General features: G+C 30.6%; 1 protein-coding gene across 1 annotated transcript in view; it reads left to right on the top strand.

The window, feature by feature from the left end:
• Window positions 1-17043, top strand: part of LOC107455766 (glycine receptor subunit alpha-2-like) — a gene marked incomplete in the record, with an annotated part of 127669 nt that overhangs the window by 59019 nt on the left and 51607 nt on the right. Inside the window, 1 exon segment of the mRNA XM_043044493.2 lies at window positions 16752-16813.

The following is a 17043-nucleotide window of genomic DNA, read 5'->3' as shown; positions in this document are numbered from 1 at the left end:
GGAGCAACATCGGCATTAGTCCCATCCAAGATGCCTACTGCACTGTTTTGGAAGACGTTGGCCTACGCTGCGGCTGTTTTACGGGGTGGACCCCTGCTACTTCCAGGACGACAATGCCAGCTGTCATGTTGCGAGGGTCACCAAGGATTGGTATGGTGCCAATGGGGTTAATTGAATGGACTGGTCTGCCCAGAGCCCGGACCTGAACCCTATCGAGAACCTCTGGGACGAGTTGAATCGCCGAATTAAGAGGTGTACTACCAGTCAAAAATAGGTGAGGAAACTTACATGTTTCTTCATGCCGAGTGGAAGAAAATACCACAAGGACTTGTGGAAAGTATGCCCCTGAGGGTCCACGCTATAATTGCCTCTCGTGGAGGCTCTACCAACTATTGATTTCAAATAAAGTTTGTTTTCCTTTTCAGTCACACGTGTCCAAATACTTATTTTTAGATAGTGTAGTTATAAACAGTTTCAAAACCGTAAAGGTAAAAAATGTTCTTTACCTTAACAATAAACTTATATGTAAAGCTGTTTCAAGTCCAAATTGAAGTAACGAATGCTAAATTGTAAAATGTAGTAAGGAGTTAACTTTTTGAATTATTTTAATAAATTATATATTTCGCGAAAATACACTACGAGTTTTAATAGTTACCGAACATTAAATAGAAAAGTAGAAGAAATGAATACACTCATGTAAAAGAAGTTGCAATGGTTTCCCATACAAAATGATTATAAGAATTTCATTCAATTAGAGTCAGTTATAAAATCTCTAATATCAAATTGGCGTTAATGAAATATTTTGGGATTTTTTAAATTAATATTCTTAAACTTTATATTAACTTTCTTGTAATCATGAAGAAAACAAAATGTTTGCATATAAATCGTAAGGGTAGGAGAGCGAACTAAGCAGTGGTAAATACTACAGGTTTACTTTTATTTATGTATAAAATTTTGCATTGCAATAATAAGAAGATTTACTGTTTACTTAACTGTAACCTTATTATTAATTATTTTCTGTTTAAACAGTATTACTATTTATTAAAATTATTGTTATTTTTAGTGTTGTAATAATGAAAATTTTTATCTTTAAAATGTACAAAAGGGAATATAATATAAACTGCTTATGAAATATCTTTTTCTTATTGAAACTATATTTGTGTAAACCAGGAAAATATAATCGTCTTACTTGGAAGTAAAACCCGTATAGAGTTTAAAATACTTTTTCACATGCTCGTCTATTTGGCAAAACTAAAGAACGATTTTTTTTACTTAAATTTAGCAACAAGAAATAATTAAATACAGTAGCATTGGCGCATTAGATCTCAGTCTGGTAATTTAAAAATAAACGCTTTTAAGTCTGGCTCAGTGCTTGCGTGACATGTGACAAAATGTCAAAATAAACATAAGTTCAACTTTCCTAAATTAATATATTTCCATTGAAAGTAGGTAAAATTTACATTAGGAACTTATTTATATCAATACACAGTAGCTTTTCTGAACAATAGTTTTAGAAAGGTTCGATAAAAGCCACTTTAGGTCAAATGTGTTGACGTGATCAAAACAATTTGGCTTGATTGTTCTTTTTCAGAACAACTATTTACAAAAACTACCATTTTGAGTCAAAGTACGGCATTTTCTTCTTGATTATAAGAACTTTTCCTCAAAACAAAAGTAGCATTTCTTTTCAAAAGAAAATATATGATAAGAACATAAGCGAATGATATAGTAAGTACCAAGCATTCTGTTTTATGATATCTTTTTATATATCTTCATAAAACAGAAAAAGATGTGTACTATATATTACAATTGTTGGATTCTATATTATATAAGAAACTATAAAAAATTGTCTAAATAGTTGAACACAGTTTTTGATAAAATATCCAGTCTAGGTGAATAGTATAAAGGAATGCTTATCATAGAGGGAATTTTAAACTCAAAGGTTAGAGACTTTTTTTATATCATATTTTATAACTGTCGTTGGACAGCCGATCCAAATTTTGGGCTTACGGCTGCTAATGTTCAACTTCACAGCCCTGTAATTTTTAACCCCACCCAGAAGACAAGGAAAATCCCGGAACAAGTATTGGGAGAAAATTTGCTTACGTGGAGGACATTTTGATGGAACTAACCCGCATCTGCGACACATGGAGAGGAAAACCACTTGAACGCACGGTTAGATGTACCACAAAGGGACTCAAACTCATGATCCGTCTACCATTGAGGATATTTTACGTCAGCACTGTGGTCGGTGCAAGTCGAGTGCAGAATTCACATCAACCAGCCACTGCTGGGTTTCGAACCCGGTTCACCTCATTGGAAGACGAACACTCTATTCCCTGAGCCATCATGGCTCAAAGGTTACATATTGTGATGTTTTGATTAAGACCAAAACAAAAAATAAATCAATAAAAATAAAATATGTCCCATATTACATATTGATAGGCAAAAAGGAATCTAGAGTGGCCCACCCTGTACAAATAAAAATTCTACATGCATATTTTGTATATTTTACAAATGCATATAAATTCCGCTTGTACAAAATAAAAGTACTTAAAAACATCTTAAATCCGTTTTTATGGATATGCGGCTGTTTAGATTCATAACATTTTAGTTTCTTATATGTAGTTTGAAAAAAAAAACGTTTCTGGATATTAAAGCATAGAAATCTCTAGAAATTGAGGTAAAATAAATAAATAATTAAGTAAAATAAAATTGAAAATTATAAGGAAAAAAAACTCGAAACTTTGACATGTATTAGGCAAATTCATAATATCTATCAATAACAAAAAATGCTTAGGGCTATATATTATTAATGAGCTATATCACCAGTTACATATTAAAAAGCCTGTATACAGATTTATGCAGATTATAATATTTAATTCAGTATTTGAAATAATTAAAAGTAAAAAAAAAATATTTTTAACCTCTCTTACTGCTACTATATTCCCGAAACAAAAACCATGGAACACATAGTTAATCCATAGGAATTCCTGGAAAAACTAAATGTTCCTTACCAAGGTCATCAAAGCATATTCATTCCGGAAAATGCTCGAATACTTGTCAGGAAAGAATGATATCCAGACGATATCCTTAAGAAAAGGATACCGAGACGAATGGTTCATTTCCTCGATACTAATCATTTTCGTCAACGTTAGAACTTCGTCAAATGATACCCTCACACATTCTGCCAATGCATCCGAATGAAGAGTTCCAGAAGCTTTTTTTCCCTTCGTGAGGGGAGAATAAAATAAAAAAACTAAATGGAACTTTGAAGAGGAAAAGAATCAATATCGGGTGCTTAAGATTTTCAGTTGGCTAATTTCAGAGACACTGTAATTTTCTATTTGAGATTCATTTCTTGGCTTCAAGCCTCCTCAGTAAGAAAAACCGCAAAGTTAAGGTATAAGACATGGAGATGGGTTCATTAATAAAAATAATAAAATAATAATTAATAGTGAGTGTTTTTTTAGAAAAGGAATGTTCCATCTAGATTTATAAAAAATACATGAGAAAATGCATGAAGTAAAAATATAATTCTAATGTGTAAGAGAATTTCGTGGGAAAGAATAATAAAATATTACTGAATAGCAACTATTTTTTAAAAATAAAGAAAATTTTCAATCAAGGTATTTACAAAACTTGTAAAATGAGAATCGTTTCAACTAGTCATTAAAATTGAATCTTTTAATACACCGAATACTTAACAAAACAATAAAAGGCTTGGGAAAAACGCAAATTTTTTAACGGATTTTGAACAAATTTGTTATTTAACAACCAATTTAAATATGGGATGTTTTTAAGGGATATATTATGTTAAAAAAATTCTTTTATTTCAAATTAAGAACAAAACTTTTTTAAATATGATAAGTCATTGTTTTACCTTATGACTTTAATGAATTATTATTTAATTTTTTAAATTGAGCTTCAAGTTTATTGAATTTTCAAGTTAAACTAGTTCACGTTGACCATAATTGTAAAGAAAATTTTGCTTTTGAGAATTTTTTTTTTCATTAAATTACACACGGAAATTTGGTTTTCCATGCCGAAAATCCAATAATTGAAACTTCAAAAACTACCGGACTCAGAGGAACAAATACATATTTAAATTCATATTGCTAAATTTTGGTTGCGTTTCATCACAAATTCAAATAATTTCTACTACATATAAAATAAATTACAATCTTTAACTTATTTAGTCTCAAGACAATTTCAGATTTTATATTAAATTCACAATGTAGCTGGATTAAATCCCCTACTCGAAGTGGAAAAAAAGGTCAGTTGAAAATACCGAATTCATAGGTTATAAAATTTCTGAGGGAAAAAGAAGCATAATTCCGGTTGGTAAAACCAAAAAAAGGTATTTAAACTATCCATTTGTTAATTTTTCCGTTCATATAGTAACGGCTTACCAGAAATTCTGGTTTTCAAAAATATTGCTCTTTGTACTACACATTTAATAAAAAGTACAAAACCAAAATGTAAATTTAACCAAATAAATGGTTTTTATGCCTTGCTCTAAGATATCATAATAAAATTAAAAAAAGTAATAAATAATAATAAAATAAAATTAAGTTTACTGTTAATTTTAACAAAATCATAACCAAAGTGCTTCGCTAAAAATTACCAAGCTTTTTGGTGTTCCCATAGGAACAGGAACACGGAAAATTGCGCCTTATTTTAATAGTTTATAACCTTAATTTTTTTCCTCTGCATATAATCTGATGTTTAAGACGTTCTTCAATTTCTAAAAATCTAATCTGCATTAGTTAAAACAACGAACCCTTTGTTTCATCAATTAGTTTCCATAAACGATCATTTCGTGTATCTTTAACATTTTTTTGAAATCTTGCTGAAGAAAATTACAACTTTTAACAATTGTCAATTCTTTCCTGGTAGCACTTGACTCTTATTTGTTATTTGAACAACTAAAAATTTATTAATAACTTACAATAATCTACACAAAGCTTACTAGGTTCCGATTTGCAATATAACATACTTTCAAACTAAGATCTATTTCATAAAAATCGACTCAGACCTTTTATCATGATTTGAAACTGATCTCTTATATACACATATTAGTTTTCTTATGGCCTAAAAGTTGACAGAAACTTTTCGACAAGTCTTGAAACTGATATGTTATTTCGATGCATTCTTTAATAAAGTCGAAACATTTTGATTGAAGTTCTTTATAAATTAAAAGTGTTTAAGTAATCAATAAACGAAACTATAAGTTTTACCTTTATTAATTTAATAGCAGTTTTAGTTTTCTTCAAATTAATTCTTAAAGCAAACATGGATGACATCACCCGTTATCCAATGCTTGTGTCCTCTCTCAAACTAACATTTTACAAGCATTTATTACTCAGCAAAACAATTATTTTTAAGGACAATAAAAATAATGTTACCAAAAAGAGAAGAAGTTTAATCTGTGTTTTAACTGAGATTTATAGAGTAACATTTTAACGAAGTAGCATTAAAAATTATCAGGTTAATTATTTAGCTTATTCTAAAATCTAAGATTCTGAGACTTCTTTTGGATATTTCTAATTTCTAAAATTATGCTTTCTCCTTTCTTAAAGCAATTACCAAGCATACAAATAAATTTAAATTTAGTTCCAAGAGAATAGATTAAAATGGAGAAAGAAATTAGGAGGTTAAACTTATCATTCTGTTTAGAAAATTTTCTTCATTATAAAATGAATGTTAACAATATATATTACACAATGTCCATGAAGAATGGTGGAAGCTTTAAAGATTAAATTAGTTATGAAGTTTTTTTCCAATAGTTTAAATTTATTATTAATTTTAGAATAAATTTTTGAGGCGTGGTGTTCTGACATGGTTAAAGTTACAAGGTTTCAACTTACAAGGCTAGGGAGATGTACATTGATAAAAATAATCCCAAAAATGAGTCGGCTGGTTGAGTCAAATTCTACTTACACCTCTGACGTAAAAACAATCTTAGTGGTCGATGAATTATGAGTTAAATAATCTTGTATTCAGGCTAACCGTAGGAATTTTTTGTGGTTTTTCTCTTCATGTAACATAAACGTGGGTAAATCGAACGAAAAAATTCTTCAACTTAACTTCTGCTTTTTCTAATGCTTAATCCAGGAGTTGAATTTCCTAACGTGTTGGATTCAAACTTACAAGAAATTGAACCTGATAATCATAAACCCAAAAATAATCAGCCTTTCAACACCGGTTACAAAATAAGATAAAACTAAGTAGATTTCATCTCTCTAATAGTAAAAAACTAGCTAACTTGATGAAAAAAGTAAAATTTTACTGAAACAATTGCAACAGTCTGTAGTACCTTGAAGGAAGAAGAATTCTTGCATCGTAGTTTCAAAATCTGATAGTAATCTTCTTCGAGGAAAATGATGCTAGACTATAAAAAGAAAAAAAAAATAAAGCATTTCAGTAGTCAAGCCAAATATTCAAGTCATTTTCATACTTTTCATCAGAAATTAAATATTTAAAGGAAGAACATATATAAATGTAAAGGAAAATTTTAGGAATTGTGAACATCAAGACGTTACTTTTCTTAGTTTGAAATCCTTAAGTGAATTTTTACGAACAAGTTTTAACTGGAGATGTTTATTGAAATTTTAAATAATTATAAAGAACTTTCATTTGACATAAATAATTCTCGTTTACATGATTTCCTAACTAAACATCTCAAAATATTTAATTATTATGAGATTAGTACATTAAAAACGAGATGATTTCAGTCTTAGTGATAAATCATTTCATTCAGTGATTACTTTTAATTTATGATATTATACACTGGCGTGCAGAAATTAAGGACGAAGTGGTTTCTTAAATGCAAGCTTGAACAATAGTGTTGAAAATCGATAAAAATCTTATCATAGGATCCTCAAAATGTAAGAATATGGGAAAAATAAGCAACTTGCAAAAAATATAATCCACTGGAGCAATAAGAAACTTTATTGAAATATAGGCTTAGAATACAATTGTAAAATTATCAAAACGCCAATGCACGGAATTGACAACGGGAGTGGCAAGGAAATTCTAGCCTATATTATAGGATATGATCACCTCTGACTGCTATGTAGGATTGACATCGTCTGCCTATGCTGTGGAGGATCAGGTTGTTAAGAAGCTCTTGAGGAATTGTTGCCCATTCCTGTTATAGGGCTAATCACAATTGAGGATTTTGCTGGTGGCGCCTGGGGCAGTGCTGCCAATTATCACCCTTAAATGTCCCACACATGCTCAATCGGACTCAAATCCTGAGTCCTCTCCAGCCATTCCATTCATACAATGTCTTGACTCTCCAACAGTCCTGTGACAGCCACTGTACGATGAGGTGTAGCATTATCGTAAAGAAAGCTAGACCTCAGAACCCACAATACCTCTAAAACACATGAGGCAGGAGAGCCTCAGCAAAATAGTGGACACCTTGGAAGATGTGCAGATCAGTACGGGTACCACACATGATACTGTCCCACGCAAGAACTGCACCTCCTCCAAATTGTTCTCTTTCAATAATGCTAAAGGGGTTATTTCACTTTCTCCAGATATGTATGTGACCAGAATCACTAGTTAGACTAAATCTGTTTTCATCTGTAAAGAATACCCCATTGCGCAAATGCCCCACTGGATCTGTTCAGTTGTTGCGTGCCCAGCACCACATTAAACCGCTTCTCCGGTAAGCTGGAGTGAATGGAACACACTGTACTGGTCGTTGTGCAGATAGATCACACTTGTTAAGTCTCCTGGTTACTGTAAAACGCGATATCGGGTGTCCAGTACTTTGCTGAGTTTTCCCAGTGGTCTCTCCTGCTGTCAGCTGTCTGTTCCTTCTAGCCTGTAGGACTATATACCGGTCGTCTACAGCCATGGATGTGTGCGGATGTCCTCTACTAAAATTTCGGAAAGCTGTTCCTGTTCTCTGAAATGTGTTCTAAATTCTGCAGTCCAGCTGATTAACACTTCGACCTTTTTCCAACTTCCCAATATGTCGACCTCACGCAAACTCATCCAGATGTCGTCTTCTGTGTTTTCTGTTGGCCATATCATACAGTGACAACAAATTCACTTCGCTTAAACTGATATATACCGTGTAATTTCACTCACATAAATATTGAGCTTCCACCACCAGCTCTTTATACATCCTTACGACACGTCATATTGCATAGTACGCCATGTACGGTACGCCATGATGCATAGATGCACATTTTCTACTTTACCTTACCGTGATCGGTCTTCTCAATTATTTTAAGTTGTAACTGCCTGTTTTTTTATTGTGATAGTTTTTCCATTTTGTCCTTAATTTTTGCACACCAATGTTTTTCTAAACATTAGCATTTTTACACTTTTTATAAAATGTAACACAAACGGTTTTTTCTTTTTTTCCACTAATACATTTCGGTTTTATAAGCGCTTACACTTATCCTCACACGAGAATATTTTTTAATGTGTTTTGTATTTTTTTTTTAAAAATCAAGAATTAAGCACGTATTATTTTAGTTTTTTTTTTCATTAAAGAATAAAATTATAGCTCATGGTTAGTTTTTAACTATTGAAGTATCAACTAATACGAATTTTATGAAAGGTGCATGTACTAATACAAATTAAATAAGTGATGCATGGACTAATATGAATATTTTTAAGATAACTTTATAATAAGGTAACGGAAGTATTTCTAAAATATGTTGCAATAATTTCATAAGTTTCTGGAATAGCCCCCAAATAGAAAGATCAATTATGTTTCTTTTAAAAAACTGAACGAAATTAAATCGTTTATTAAAGAATGCTTAAATGTTTTTCAAGTAGCAGAATGGCGAAAATGAAATCAATTTCTTCTTCCTATCGCTCCTATTCCCTTATCAAAAGATCATTTTATGAGAATCCTTATTTTTGCACCCATGATCTAAAGCCTATTAGTTAAGCCTAAATTATGCTACGATATTTGTTTACGTGAACAATCGATTCAAAGCATATTTAAATACATCAAAAACCTGCTTGTTGCAAATACCATTTGGAATTATAGGAATAAAATAATCCTATTCCAACAAACTAATGTTCAGCGCATAACGCCGATTTTCTTACTAGACGGGTCATTATTGCATAAATATTCTTAATATAAAATAAGAAAAAGGGATTCTTTTTTTTTAAATTCCTAAAAACACACTAAAATTGATAATTTAGAACTCTAATAATCTCTTCACAAAAAAAGTAAGATTGAAACAAATGGTGGAATTGCACGAAGTTTCTTGATTACAGTTTTTCCACACAACGAAAAACAATTCTGGTAAAATTACTGCACTGGTTCGTAATGACATTACTTGTAAAAATATTTTAATAAAATCAAAATATACGATATTTACACCCTCCGTTTTGGTAATTTTTCCATTCATATGACAAGGGATTACTGAAAATTCTGGTCTTAAGAACTGCAGTTCTTATTACCACACATTTGGTAAAGAATACAAAACTAAAAAATAAATTTAACTGAATAAATGGTTTTTATGTCATGTTTTAAGCTATCATGATCAAACTTTAGTACATTTACCAAGTCTAATAACGTATTATATTTTATCAAATTTTATCAATTTCATTACCAAAACACTTCCTTAAAAATTACCGAGTTTTTTTCAATTCCCATAGAGCCAGAAACACTGTCAATTTCAATATATTCTGGTAATTTTGACCTTACTTTTTTTCCCCAGTGTTCGAGAAAAGACTTAATTTCGACTGATTTTAGTACGATTTAAAAATTCCTCAATCTTATTTTCTATAATAACTAATTCTAATAACTAAAGTTTCAATAACAGTTTTTTTTATCATATTGGAATACACAAAATACAGTATAGTGATGTGATTGAAATCAAAATGAACTTTAAACTACTCTAAACAACTTTCTCTATGATTTAAAATAATTAAATAAATTCCCTTCTATAGATACATTCCATTATGCATCTTAAATATCATTGTGAGTTTATATTTAATGTTTTTGTGCTTAAATATTTTATTTTAAGTTTAAATTAATAATTTAAGTTATATTAGTAGTTTCCCAAAAAATATTTTCCGAAGAATATTTTATTCTGTTCGTCAACTACATATATTTTCTAATGCATTGTGCCAAATCATTTTTCAGCACAAAAACTGTATTAATATTTTGCCCTATAATTAGTATATTCATAAGCCAAGTTTCGGGCCTTACAGCCAGAAAATGGGTAATTTTACCATTTTCTGGTAGTTTTGACTAGAATACCATGTTCTGCACTTTTTTCTCTATGTTATTATCCCTAACATTATGTTATTGTAACTTTCCATTTCTAAAATATCAGGTATTATTTTTTAATAAATGGAAAATATCACATATTTTTTATATTGATTATTTCAAAGCAAAAATAAATTTTAAATGAACTCTAAATAGTATTTTCGAGCAAATTATGAGTAAATAATAGCCGTACACTTGTTAAATTTTCAATGAACTAACATTTATTTTGCTTATTTAACGCTTTCTCAATTTTGTCTTTATTTTCTTAATATATTTAAGGGAAAAAATAAAGGTTTTTATGTTCGTAGGAGAAGTTTTGTGTTGATTGTTAATTTACAGTTCGATACGTAAATAGAAAAGTTCCAAATAAATTCCCTAGATAGCTTCTTCGTTAAGTTAGTATTTTCAGTTTCTAAAACACAAGAAGAGAGAAATTTTTAAAAACTTATTTAGAAAAAAAAACGAGTTTATACTAATTACTTCGTTATCTTTTCTCAACTTTTGTAGTTTAATCTAGTGTTCTTTTTTCCAAAAAGCGCCGGCTTTTAATTTAGTCAAGAAATCAAGCATCACTTTTTAATTGCATCGCCATGGAGTTCATTATCATAGGTGTATAACTACTAAAATCTCTATATTTCCCCTCTCGCTAGTTTTTGGCGAACTTTCGGCAGTTGGTAAGTATAATTAGGCTCGGCGGATACTGCTTAGAAATTCCGATCCAAGGATCACCCTCTGTGTTAATTAGCGATTTCCCAAAAGTATTTGCTGTAAATTATCTTAAGTTACTAAAGCGTGGTAAATTATACTGAAATATATGGATAGGCTTAACTTATAAATCTATAACTAGTAACGTAAACTTAGTTAAAAGAATATTTAAAAAAAATAAATTTATGTATTATAACCTAATTAGTTATACATGAAGTTTTTGTAACTACATATTTTATAAAAATTCAATTCCTAAGTTATTGAGATAGTAAATCTGAATTTTAATAAGTTGAGAAATAATAATTTTCTACGATAGTCGATAAAATAAATCAATATCTTTGAGTAGCATTTTTTTTTCTTTTTAAGTTTTAACGGGTGTGTTTTCAAGCAGCAAATTACCATTGAAACCAAGTTTTAAAGACCCTTATTTCTTCTGGAACTTCTTCCCGATTACGATGCAAGGAAATTCTAAAAGTTTCGCAATTACTAATTGTTCGAGGACTGGCTCCTTCCTCTACTCGCACTGCTTTCCAATCCTCAGTTTTTTCGAATCTCTTCTAAATTCAAGTGCACTGCACTTTCTTATTGAGTAAAATTGTATATGAATGGTAGCACTCTTAAATTTCTTGTCTTATTATTTTTTACTTAAATTGTATTAATTAAATACATTTAGTTAGATAAATTGTATTAATTAAATACATTTAGTTAGATACGTTAATTTTAAAGGAATTTGATGAAATGTCTATGTGCAACTAGTCTTGAATTAATGGTTAACATCAAATAGTTCAGGATATCTTGACAGATTGTCATATCTACTCATTTGCCAACTGAAATGCAACAGCTGATATGATTATTTTGCACTCTCGGCAGGTATTGAGATGATACTAAATTAAAACTGTTACTATTTACTGCTGCATTCTCTAAATATCTATCAAATTCACGATTTGTTTTTATCTGAGCATGAATAACTTCAAACTCACAGCATGCGTTCAGTGGGCTCGTTTATTAACAAGATTTTAAATCTTCAATGGTAATTGTTTTATAAAAGAATAATTATTTCCTGTTTTTGCAAGTTTTTCTATTTTTTAAATTTTTATTATTTGACTAAGACATTAATTGCTTCAAATAGAGGAATTAGTTTTAAAGGTATAAGATTCTCCAGTAATCTTCGGGGAAGGGGAAGCATCCACGAAAAGGGGGCGGGAAAATACTAAATTTCATGCTGAAAATGAGAACTGTGTCTATTCATATAGATACTCAGGGAGAACGTCTTCTTAGATTAAGAAACAAGCTATCAACGGTTGGTAGAGCATGGCTATCAATCTTAATTTCAAACTGCTTAAAATTTTCGAAACAAATAAAACAAATAAACACAAAAATCTCTCTAAAATGTATTATTATTCATCAGGTTTTGACCTTTGCAATAGCAAAGGTCAAAATAAGAGATTTTTGAAAAATAATTAGGTATATGCAATACACCAGAAAAACTATTTCTACTGTAGAGTCAGACTCGTACTTGATTCTGCAGTACATATACTAAATTAGAACTATACAGAGAATAGAGTCAGACTTATTCATTATTTATCACATGATTAACTGAAGGCAAACACATATAATGCTATAGTCAAGCAACTGAGTCCATTCATATGGATAAATAGGGAGAACGTCTTTCCAGATAGGGTAACAAGCTGTCATCAGATGGAAGAACATAACTATGAATCTCAATTTTAAACTGCTTACATTATACAAAACAAATAAATACAAATAAATAAATAAGGGCAAAAATCTTTCCAAAACGTATAAATAACCGGCAGGTTTTGTACTGTAAAGGTCAAAAATAAAAGATTTTTATAAAAATAATTAGGTATATGCAATGCATCAGAAAACCGATTTCCACTATAGAGTCAGACTCGTACTTGATTCTGTAGTACATATACTAAAATTGGAACGATACAGAGAATAGAATCAAACTTATATTTTCATTATTTATCTCATGATTAACTAAAGTCAAACACAAATCATGATATAGTCAAACAACTGAGTCCACTCATATGGATAAATAGGGAGAATGTCTTTTTAGATAGGGTAACAAGCTGTCATTAGTTGGAAAAACATAACTATCAATCTTAATTTTAAACTGCTTAAAGTATACAAAGTAATTAAACATAAATAGATAGATAAAAGCAAAAATCTCTCTAAAACGTATTAATAACTTGCAGGTTTTGTACGGTAAAGTTCAAAAATAAAAGATTTTTGAAAAATAATTAGGTATATACAATACATCAGAAAAACAATTTCCACAATAGAGTCAGACTTATCTTTTCATTATTTATCACATGAAAAACTAAAGGCAAACACATATAATGCTATAGTCAAACAACTGAGTCTATTCATATGGATAAGCAGTAGAGAACGTCTTCTTAGATAGGGTAACAAGCTGTCATCGGTAGGAAGGGTAGACAAGAAGAATACTTCCCATCTCAAAGAACCTCATAAATAGTGTCAGAATTTTTCTAGAATATAAAAGATAATTCTGATAATAAGATCAGAAATTGATGGCGAGTGAAACAAAGAAAATGAGATATAACTTTTTTCCCTTGCCTTTGGGACAATGATTAAGTTGAAATTGATGATGATGGTTTCGTATGATTAACTATTAATAATACCTTGAAAATGTAATAGTTAATTAAAACATAAAAACTACAAAACCAAGATTAAGACTTCATAAGATTAATTTACTTTTGTAAGAGTCTGAAAAAGGATATTTATGTGATAAACTATTTTATTCCAGGAAAAAGACTTTTTCAGATGTTTATTATTGAATGAATATTTTTACTACTATTCTGAATAAAAATTCTTCAAAAAGTTTTGTAAGCTTACATTAAGACTGTTTCATTATCATTTAATGAAAAAAAAATTTAATCTGAAGTAATAGGTTAAATAAAATTAATAAATATCAGAATGTAACTTGTTAATTAATCTTTACTTCGTACTATATAATAGATGCAGACATTGAGATTAAAAAATGATAACCTCCGTGCAATAAATAACTCACTGCGTGAAATAAATTATTATAGCAAATAAATATATCTATAGAAGAAAATTATCTGGTATTTGGAATGCACTAGGCTAATTGAGGAGTTTTAGTATTTTATTATAATTGGTCTGATGTTCTGAGTGTTATTTAAATCAGTCTACATCTCTTTAGGCTGATTTAGCTGGGGGGAAAATACTAAAGCAGACTAAATTTACATAGCCTTATAGCAACAAGCCTTTAATATGTCTATTAACAATATATCGTTACTGCTATCAGCTTATAGTTTGCTGTCTAAATTAAATGAGTCTAACTGAGCTATGAATGGCAGACTTTTTTTTAATTAGTATTAAGTTATTTGGGATTACGCTATACTAACCTTAAAAATCGTTAGGCTGTTTTGAAAATGCTGGAAACTATACCGCATAGCCTGGACAGCTTCTAGTTGGGACTGGATTACTCATTTAGAGCATGGCAATTCAAACTAAAGCTTTTATTCAGCTCCTAGAGTATGAGTCTCCTTTAAGAGACGGGATTACAATCCTGTAAGAGATGAGTCATGTGAGCCTGTAATGTGTGTCCTGAGGCGTATTTCTAAAATAATAAATTTTTGTTCTGCTTTCAGAATTGAATGCTCCCTAGTTTTTTTTTAATTTAACCTGATTCTCAAACATATGTTTAATTCTTCAATCCTTTCTCAATGGAATTAGGTGTTAACTTCTTTTTTTTTATTTCAATGAATATGAAATAAATAAAATTCAAAAAATATATATCATTTCCACATGAACATAAGCAAAACTTTTAAATCCATTAAAGAGGCACCTCCTTTTACACACGAATAACTTTAGTAGTTCGAAGGAAAGATCAGAAACTGCGCCATGAGAATTATTTCAAACTTTTCAAGCATATTTTTATTGTTGTTAATGAATCGCCAAATAAGGAATCTCCCTGCATCTAAGTGGGAATTGCTTTCCTAATGAGTTGCAATAGTTCATATAACATTTGTACAATTTCTCGTAATAATTTTGTTCTTCTATCTCTTATTAAATTGGTCAATGATTTATGTTCATGAAAAGCAAATGAGTTTGTAACAGTCTTCAAGAGGACTGTCTTTGGTAAATATATAGTATTTCAATAGTCTTCATAGAGTATGTTTGCATTAATGAAGATACATTGCTTCAAATACGAGTCTTTTTCATACGTTACACTACAAAGACGAAGCTAAAGCACGCTGTCCATAGCTGTTAAGCATTGTTTTCTGTGTAAGCCTACCATCGAACCTAAAACATGGACATGGAATGTGAATTTAAAGCGATATATTTATGAATTTTAGAAAATAGTGTAGTCTCCTGATGAAAAATTTTCTCTCTGCCAGCGTAACCCAGACTTCTGCTCCGTTTTCAGAAGTGAACTTCTGGCTATCAATAGGGGTCTGGAATTTGTTATGCAAAATGACCTTTATTTTAAAGACCTTTGGATATTCTCTGATAGCCGCAGCTCCCTGCAACATCTCAACAACCGGACCCAAATTGGCGACAAAACCAGTATTTCCATCGTAAACAACCAAAAACTCTCGTCCCTCCAACATAATATTCACCTGCAGTGGGTTCCTTCTCACGTCGGTCTCTATGGTAATGATTTAGCGGACAGCCTAGCTAAAGAGGGTTGCCGCCAACCGCAACCTACCTCTTCTGATCTTACCTATCTTGAACTTTACTCCCTGAAGAAATCCCAGCTACTCAGAGACTGGTTGATTCCCCCCACCCACCATTGGTACAAGGGAAAATAAGCCTGGAGCTTCTTCGACCCTTCCCTTTGAAAGGAGAGTCTGCACCACCATCTTCCTCTTAGCTACCGGCCATCTTGAAGGTTCTCTATTTTCCGAAAGAACTAAAATCCACCCCATCTGCCCTAAATGCCATCTACACCGGGCTTCCGCCGATCACATCGTGAACTGTCTTTGTCTTCTCTGGGAAGACATTTACTCTACTCCTCTTTTGGTATTTGATTTTCTTCAGGTCAACGGGTTCATAGATCTGGTCTGACTTCGTCAGGCCAGAAGAGGATAAGCAACAACAACAACAACAACAGAAAATAGCGTGATATTATAATGTTCAACGAAGAGATCCATTACATCCATTTTTTGTCTTTTGTTCTGATTGCTAGGTTTGTTTCACGTTTGTTCTACGTAATCCACTACGTTTGTTTTGATTTTTAGTCGAAGTTAAAATGATATTCTGCTACGTCAGCGTTATCAACTCGCGTATTTTTGCAAAATCTCTTATCTTCACTTACGTTAGTTTGATATTTGGTCACGGGCGCATGTGCATTTCACCAGAATTGACGCAAGCACACTAAGAATGTCGAAGAGCAATTACTTAAAATTTTACGTAAGGGAGCTTACAGGATCTAGCGTAAATTGGTGAATTCTCCCTATTAACAAAACTTATCTCCAGAATCGCATTCATATCAAAGTTCAGTAAAAGATTACCCATCGTACTAATAAATACATAAATTCTTAAAAAAATTTTAAGGAACAATTATTTCGTAACATAAAACATTTGAATGAAATCCTTTTCCGTAGTTTACATTGTGTTTGAATGCAAATTTTACGTTTACAGGGTTATTAGTTGAAATTTTAACTTACACTAAAATATTTATGTTTTAATGAAGAAATAATATGCAAATAAAGCAATTAAAATCTTTCCATACACTATGAGACAAAAATTTATATTTGAAAATTTTAATTTTTTTCAGAATATTCAGAAACTTCTAAGAAAACTGATATGTCATTCTGGAACAATGAACGTCGCAATATTGTGAGTATTGCTTATTTTTAAAATGTGTATAATAGTTTTCATTATCTTATCATTTAATAGAAAACAATCAATTAAGTAAATGTCTTTGTGCATATTATAGACAAAATAAAACATGAATCTGTTTGCTGAATAATCAAAATAAATAAAAGAAGGAAAAGAAAAAAAAAATATTTCACACTTAACAGGTTTGTCATTTAGTAACAATAATTAGACAAAACGGATATATATAT

The sequence above is a fragment of the Parasteatoda tepidariorum genome, chromosome 10 (genome assembly GCF_043381705.1).
Source record: "Parasteatoda tepidariorum isolate YZ-2023 chromosome 10, CAS_Ptep_4.0, whole genome shotgun sequence".
NCBI classification, from domain to species: Eukaryota; Metazoa; Arthropoda; class Arachnida; order Araneae; family Theridiidae; genus Parasteatoda; species Parasteatoda tepidariorum.
Note: the sequence above shows the minus strand (reverse complement) of the source record. Positions and strands in the feature narration are given on the sequence as shown.